The sequence below is a fragment of the Rhinichthys klamathensis genome, unplaced genomic scaffold, assembly GCF_029890125.1.
Source record: "Rhinichthys klamathensis goyatoka isolate OS25496 unplaced genomic scaffold, OSU_Roscu_1.1 h1tg000440l_1, whole genome shotgun sequence".
Lineage (NCBI taxonomy): Eukaryota > Metazoa > Chordata > Actinopteri > Cypriniformes > Leuciscidae > Rhinichthys > Rhinichthys klamathensis.
In genome coordinates, this window is record NW_026606936.1 from 294,008 (window position 1) to 301,834 (window position 7,827).

At 34.9% G+C, this 7,827-nt stretch overlaps 1 protein-coding gene across 1 annotated transcript in view; it reads right to left on the reverse strand.

Moving 5' to 3' along the window:
* Positions 1 to 4,566, reverse strand: part of elf2b (E74-like factor 2b (ets domain transcription factor)) — a 29,160-nt gene extending 24,594 nt beyond the window's left edge. The window contains exon 1 of the mRNA XM_056236136.1: positions 4,364 to 4,566. The gene's annotated coding sequence lies outside the window, so the exon portion shown is untranslated. The remainder of the gene's footprint in view (positions 1 to 4,363) is intronic.
* Positions 4,567 to 7,827: the final 3,261 nt, after the last annotated feature.

Below are 7,827 nucleotides of genomic sequence, written 5' to 3' on the forward strand. Positions count from 1 at the left end.
GCAGTGCACAGAATGCATTGCAGTCATCTAATAAGGGTTGTGTGAGCAAGTTAAACTATAGCGAATACAAAAATTATTCACTCCTTGGATCCATTCATGTTACACAGTGGCCTTAATTTGTTTTAGTTGTTTTTTTTTTATCTGATTAATCAGAAAAATTATAATGTCAAAGTGACAATCTAAAGTAATTTAAAATAATACATTGAAAATAATAAAAATAAAAATTCAAAAATCCAATAAAAGTCTCTAGGACTTTGCCATGCTTTATTGTTTTTTTTACACCACAATGTGCTTAATTACTTTTTTTTTTGAGTAATATGAAAAAATGTGTCAGTTTCAACTGATCTAAAATATTTTAAATTAATAAATTAAAATAATGATTTTTTTTTTTTAAAGGGACACTGTGTAGGTTTTTAGGTATTTTATTATCTGAAATCAATATTTTTATTCTTAAATATGTCCTCAATGGTGTACAAATACCTCTGCAAATTATCTGACTTATCCTCGTAAATTAAGAATTTATTATCTTTATGTACATGGGACGGGTAGGTTCACGGAGGCTTCCATGTCGTTCCGCCATCTTGAAAAACTATAATAGCAGAGAGGGTCAAAAAGTACCAACCAAACGCGTTTCCACAACGCGTTTTCGTTCAGAGCCAGCGTCATGTAACTGAAAGCAGCAGAACCGGAGGAGCAGAGCTGAGAGGCGCTGGTCACTGCCCCGGCAAGTTTAAAAGGCTGCATTGCTTCTCTTCTCTGCCTTGGAAACTTTCAATTCTATCAAGATCGTCTCTTGTAGCTGCCGCGGGCATCTTTGTCGTCGTGGTATTGACTCTCGCTCTCCTCCTCTTCCTCGTCGTCCACCTCTACTAGACGACAGCGCCGGGTGATTCTGTCAGCAGTAAATAGGCTACTTTTAAAATAATGTAACTCACGTTTGAATGCCTTTTGTTTGTGATCCGATGTGGATTCTGATCACCATATAAGGTAGAAATATTTATACGCGAGTAAAAGACTATATTGCACGCTAACCATTAACGTTACCATAGTAAACAAAATAAACGCTTGAAGATACGCATAGTAAAAAAAACATAGTGAACGTTTGAAGAAATCAGACCAATCATAAAGGTTATCACAATAATGTTTTTATTTTATCTGTCAGATAGCCTACGTCTCGTCTCTTTATACCGGACTATCATAAAATAAAGCACATTTTTTTTCCCGGGAGCTTCCTCTGTTTCTCTGACTGAAAATATCTGTAACGTTAGCCTACTGGGAGTCGAGAGAGTGCTAAAGCTCCTCAGGTCGTATTATTGGTGGCATATATTTGTAGAAATTATCATTCTTTTTAAATGTGATATATGTCCTGTTACTACCAAATAAACAGAAACAGACGCGATTGAAGTAAGTGTGTCCTATTTCTTTTGTGAAACCTAACGGTAATTTATTTCTGTGTGACTAATGTGCAATTTTGACATACATTAATTCATGATCAATGTATCGCCTTTTATTGTAGACCTGGTAAAACATCGATGCTTGGGTTTTAAATAGTCAAGTAAACAACAAAAATGCCAGCAAACGGTCGCTTTTATCATATTTGTTTTGCAATGCTGTTTCCATTTCTTTCTGATTAGTTTTCTGATAACACGGGCGTGTTTTATTGAAGCACCGCGGAGCTTCTGGCCTGACAGTGGAAACGTACTTCTGATCCACTGCCTCTCTGTCCTCTCCCTCTACTGTTGAATCATCTGATGATGATGATGATGATGATGATATCTAATCTAACAATGCACGTACTTAAGAAAATATAACGAATAAATAAGCATAAATACTAATTACAATGGTTCATGTTTTTCACAGTCAGTAATTCATACTGTAAAGTTGCAGTTTGTTTGAAATAACAAACCTGTTCACCCAAAGGAAAACTCGACGAAGTGCTATTAGAAGACGTCCTGTCAATAGCTTTTTGGTACATAACGGCTACCGTAGATGCAATACACATTTGAAAAAGCGAGGCGCTGGAGAGCACAATTCGTTTGAATGCAAAATACAATTTCACCGCTAGATGGGAGTAATTCCTACACAATGTCCCTTTAAAGTACTCAATATATGACGAAAAATCAAGAATACATAATGGCACGCTCACAAAATTTTTCCTCGTTGCTAAGCACACCTCAAAACTACTTACTCTAACGATGACCTTGTTTAATCGACCATTGACATTTTTTATCAATTAAATTCTTATCGACAATTAATCACAATTAATCATCATTAGCATCCTTAATTTAAATTATCACTGGTGCAGGCATTTAACAATATATAAATTATATAGTTAAATGGAGATCACTAGTCAAGGGATTTAAAATTACAAAGTCCAATCATCAAAAAACTAGATACAAGGCCTAGATACAAGAAGATCAGTCACTATCCCAGTTAAATCAATAATTAAGAAATGGAACGATGGTACAGCTTTAAAACTATCTGACAAACAATGCCATGCAATGGAAACTCCGAGGGAGCAAAGACTTCACATGAAATAATTCTGGTTCCAAAGAGCACTGAACCACACCCCGCTTATTGATCTCCTAGCATCTGGAAAAGCAGGGAAACCCAGTTATGCCATCTTAATTTTTAAGTCAACATGAAATCCACATGATTTTTACCCTATTACATTTCTTTGCATGATCCTGGTCTTTTCAGAGCATGCAAGGAAGTCAAATTCAGTTAACATTCATGAGTTTATTATTCACGTTGCTTCCATGACAACATAATATGTCATCTGCTATGCCTATTTGCATTTAAACATACCCCTATGATAAAGTCCAAAACAGTTTACTGGAACAGAGATGTGGGTATAGCAGGAAAAAACAAAAGAGTTAAATTCAATGAAAGCACGAATAGAAACTCACCCTACTCAAGGGGATTCAATCTGCAACCCTGCAATGACCGCACACAGGACATAATCCATCGCACACACACACACATGCGTTTAAGCTCCACCCTAATATGAATTAATCTCCCCAATCTTTGGTCTGTCCTTGCATGCTCAGTTCTCTCAATAACCAATCTTTCATTGGCTTTAAGAAAATGTATCATCATACTGTGATATGGAGATGTAATTCCTAATGGAGCAAAGAAATCTGCACCTTTCAAAGACCTTATCGCTTGAATTCAGCAACTGCTGAGTTAGATCAAAGTCCGCTGCTGTTGACTTCAGCACTTCCCTCCACTCTCAGCAGTCTAAATTAAGGGTTTTCAATCTTTGAAATGCCACAAATATGATCATCCTCGTGCAAAGGCACCCCAACTTAAATAATTTAAAAGATATCTATATAGTTTGTTGTATAAAGACCCAATTTATTCTGTAAAAAATGTCTATATTCTATTTAACTACATTATTGCATTTTCCCTTCTCGCCATAATACTGTTAAAGCCTAGTTATTTATTCATTCATTCATTCATTTCCTTTAAGTCAAACTATATATTTATTTTAATTTAATGTTTATTTGTTTAAATCTAACTTACTTTCTTTTTTGGACACTTTTTCTGAAAACATTTCTACAGACGGACCCCCTAATACTCCCTTTTGGACCCCATAGGGTTCCTGGTCCAAATGTAAAGGTCAGTGACCTTGCTAAGATAATCAAACCTTAGAAGAAAAGTCTGTGGCATAATTTCAACACAGTTACATGCCAGCAAATACAATCCTGACATTTACCATGAGAGTGAGTGTTAAATCAGTGTTTACAACAGTGAATAACACAAAGCCCTGATCCTGCTGTACTCTCTCCAAATAAGTGGGCGTTACAATATAAACATTGAAGGAAATACCACACACCAATGTTATCTCAGTTTCCTTACAAGGGAAACCATAATTTATATATTCGTGTGCTCTTTAAGAAATAAAAACAGCCATCGAGCATAAACCTTGTGAACAGTTGATCATCTGACATTATTGCAATAGTACCAAACCAGCGATACATTTCAATGCTGAAAATGTTATTTTTGAAACACTTAACTTCAATAAAAAGCTTAATCTTAGTAGGAAACCAGAGATATGAACACCGAAGCGAAACGTTAACGTTAAATGGTTAGTTGTCAACTCTCAGCTAGCATTTAGCTTAGCCAGCCACCAAATACGACACAGAGGAGCTCACAACAGAAGAAATATAGGCGCTTTCAAACAAATAATCGATAAAACATTTGTATACATGTCGGAGTTACTTTTTATACTGTAAAGCGACACTAAATAGCACCGTAAAGTGCCTCAATATATTCGTTACATAGAGCTAAGCTAATATAACCGCATAGTCCCTGCTAATGCTTCTTCGGCGTATGGACAGCGTAAAAGTAGATTTCTTACCTTGAAAAGCTGATTTTACAAATGAAACCCACACTCTGTACCTGTTTGGTTTACACAGGTACACGAAACTGAGTTTGGTGGCTGTGGTGGGTTAGAGCCCGTCACACTGTGGTCGTTAGCGGCTAAGCTCTAACACACCTGATCATCACATACACGGGTCCAAACAGACACTGAACTACACTGACTATGACGGGCCTCTAACTCAAGACCTACAAGTCTAAGTCAAATCAGTCGCTTACACTGATCGAGCACAGAGGACATGGAGGGTTTGTGTTTGCAGACAGAAGATCCAGGTCACAGTCATGATGTAGTAGAATGAGAGAGAGAGAGAGAGAGAGAGAGAGAGAGAGAGAGAGAGAGAGAGAGAGAGAGAGAGAGAGAGAGAGAGAGAGAGAGAGAGAGAGAGAGAGAGAGAGAGAGAGAGAGAGAGAGAGAGAGAGGGAGGGGGAGAGAAAGGGAGAAATATGCACCCTCAGAAAACGACTACTGCCTTGATCAATATAGTCAGAGACTATATCAATGTATATTACAGCAGTTTTTCATAATGTCTTGACAAATGTCTTTTTATCTTATTTTTATTTATTAATTAGCACCTTATTTTAAAATGTTTTTAATTTTTATTGTTATATGTTATTGTTCATTTTCTTGTCATTACTTTTTTTCGTGTATAATGCTTTGGAAATAGTGTATGTAAACATAACCATGCCAATAAACTATTTTATTAGAGTTAAGCTTCAAAAAGAAAAGTAGACATTCCTGTCACGATTTGGTAAAATAATAGAAAAAATAATACTTATAAAACAGGAACGTTTTTATGGTAATAAAACCCTCAAACAAAAATTCAACCCATAGAATAAATGAAGGCCTATATTTGGACCAGAAAACGAAAGTAAAAGTCACTGTAAATGGGAATTTAAAAAAGGAACAGAAATACTTCAAACATCATTCCACATTTTCCCAGATTGTCAGAAACTGGTAAAATGCAGATGTTACTAAGTAGAAATAGCCTATAATCATCATAGGGGAAAAACTTAAATTTGTTGGGCTCATTGTGGGTCTGGGACAATATGCCGTCAGTTGAAAGCAACATGTAGAAAATATATAGATGAACTTGATCTTGTTTGAGTTAATTTAGAGAACCAAATTGTCAACTTCATTCATATCTCGCCTGCATATTGGTCTACAACTAAAACTACATATAACCTACATATATGTAGCGCCCTCTGCTGTTTGGCTTCTGATGGAACTAATACTGACAAAACCAAAATTTAAATCTATTCTAAATAGGCTATAATTCATATGAAGATATTTTATGTGGGGAAAGGTAATTTATAACATTAGGTGTAGCTATACAGAACAGACACAAAATAGTCTATTTAAAAAAAAAATCATTTAAAATATATGGTTTTAAATTATGTTTCCAGCAGTGATGTTTTGACAGTTTAATGATTATCTGATCATTGAATGTCTATATTTGTTTTTCTTTTCATTCTTTCACAGTGAATGATTGAAAGAGAGATTGACTAGCTATAGGCCTATTCTTTATTTCAAAGAGACAAGTCTAATATTTATAAAACTGCATATATAATAAGTATACAATGATGAAGTATACACTGTTTCACAGCTGTCAATATTTGAAAAGTTTTAATCAGTTTTCCAAAATACATTGATTTTAAGAAACAAAAGGAGGAACAACACAAGCTTATGAGAACCTCTAGCGGTGAAATATGGGTGTGGATGTGACAAATACAGCACTGATTATCTGAAAAAAAGAAAAAGAAAACTTCAGACTTCAGACTCATTGAACAAGCAAATCTGTATATATTGTATTTTAAAAATATATATTTGCTTATAGGTAAGCCAGAGGAACTGTGCATATTTATTTTATAATAACATTTTTATTATATTTCATTTTTTTTATATTCATATTTATTCATTACTATAAAATACTAAATCGACTATTCTATTTAAAATAGTTTTGACAATTTAGTTGAATAATTGAATAACCAAATAAGAATCCCATAAAAGAGATTAATTTGAAAGGTAAATTATATGACTAATATTATTTAATTGACCATATTTTAATAGAAGATAATGAAGATAATAGCAACACTATGAATTTAAATTGAATTCAATGAATTAACTCAATTAGCCTACAGGCTTTAATGAATAGCGAAGATGACTGAAATATACATCTAACTTGTGCAATTATTGAATAATAACCCAATTAATTACAGCAAGTATTAAATTAAATTCAAACTAATGATAAATTTAATAACATGCCACTTGGGACCTTAATTCTGAGGGTCCAATATGATCTTTTCTTTTTAAAACAATATTTGATTACTCCAAAAATCTAAAAACATTAGTGTGTTCCCAAATCTCTCATTAACAAAAAACATAAAAACTTTTGATATTCATATTATACAATCACACAGAAACACAGAGTTCCAGAGACACAAAATTAGATAACTTCAAAACTGTTTTGACTGACTAAATCTCACAAATATTGATATTCAGATAAAATGGCAAAATTAAGAAGAGCATAGCCATTTCCTAAATGTGTTAAGATGAAAATTCGAGCCATCTACAGTCAAGAGAAAAAATTTATCTGGAGGGGTCATCGATCTTCCCCATATCAATCTACACTTATACAACAAGTAAATCATTATAATAGTTTTTTTCATGATTTTTACAGCACTGCATGTTAATGGAACAGTTCACATTTACTCACCCTCAAGTTGTTCCAAACGTGAATGAATATATTTCTTCTGTTGAACACAAAGGGAGATATTTGGAAGAATGTCCAACACATTCTCATCATTTGGCGTCATATAGGTGACGCCATATGACATTTCGTCGAAATCTTACGCACATGGCATCCTTTAGCATCAATATAACACGCACTGTTATGGGTAGGTTTTGGTCTGGTGTAGGGTTACGGTTATGACGCCTTGGGATCTGCGTCTCATATTGACGCTAAAGGATGCCATGTGCGTCGGATTTAGACGAGCGTCACCTGTATGACGCCTTGGGTTCTGCGTCTCATATTGACGCTAAAGGATGCCATGTGCGTCGGATTTAGACGAGTGTCACCTGTATGGCGCCTTGGGTTCTGCGTCTCATATTGACGCTAAAGGATGGATGCCATGTGCGTAAGATTTCGACGAACTGTCCAAAGCGTCACATGTATGACGCCTTGGGATGAGAACGGGCTGGAATGTCAGTAACCATGCAGTTGATGGACCCCATTGACTTCAATAGTATGGGTCAAAAATACTATGAAAGTTAATGGGGTCCATCAACTGTTTGGTTACCGACATTCTTCCAAATATCTCCCTTTGTGTTCAGCAGAAGAAAAAAATTCATTCAGGTTTGGAACAACTTGAGGGTGAGCAAAATGATGACAGAATTTTCATTTTTAAGTGAACTATTCCTTTAACTTCAACATATGCATCCCATGT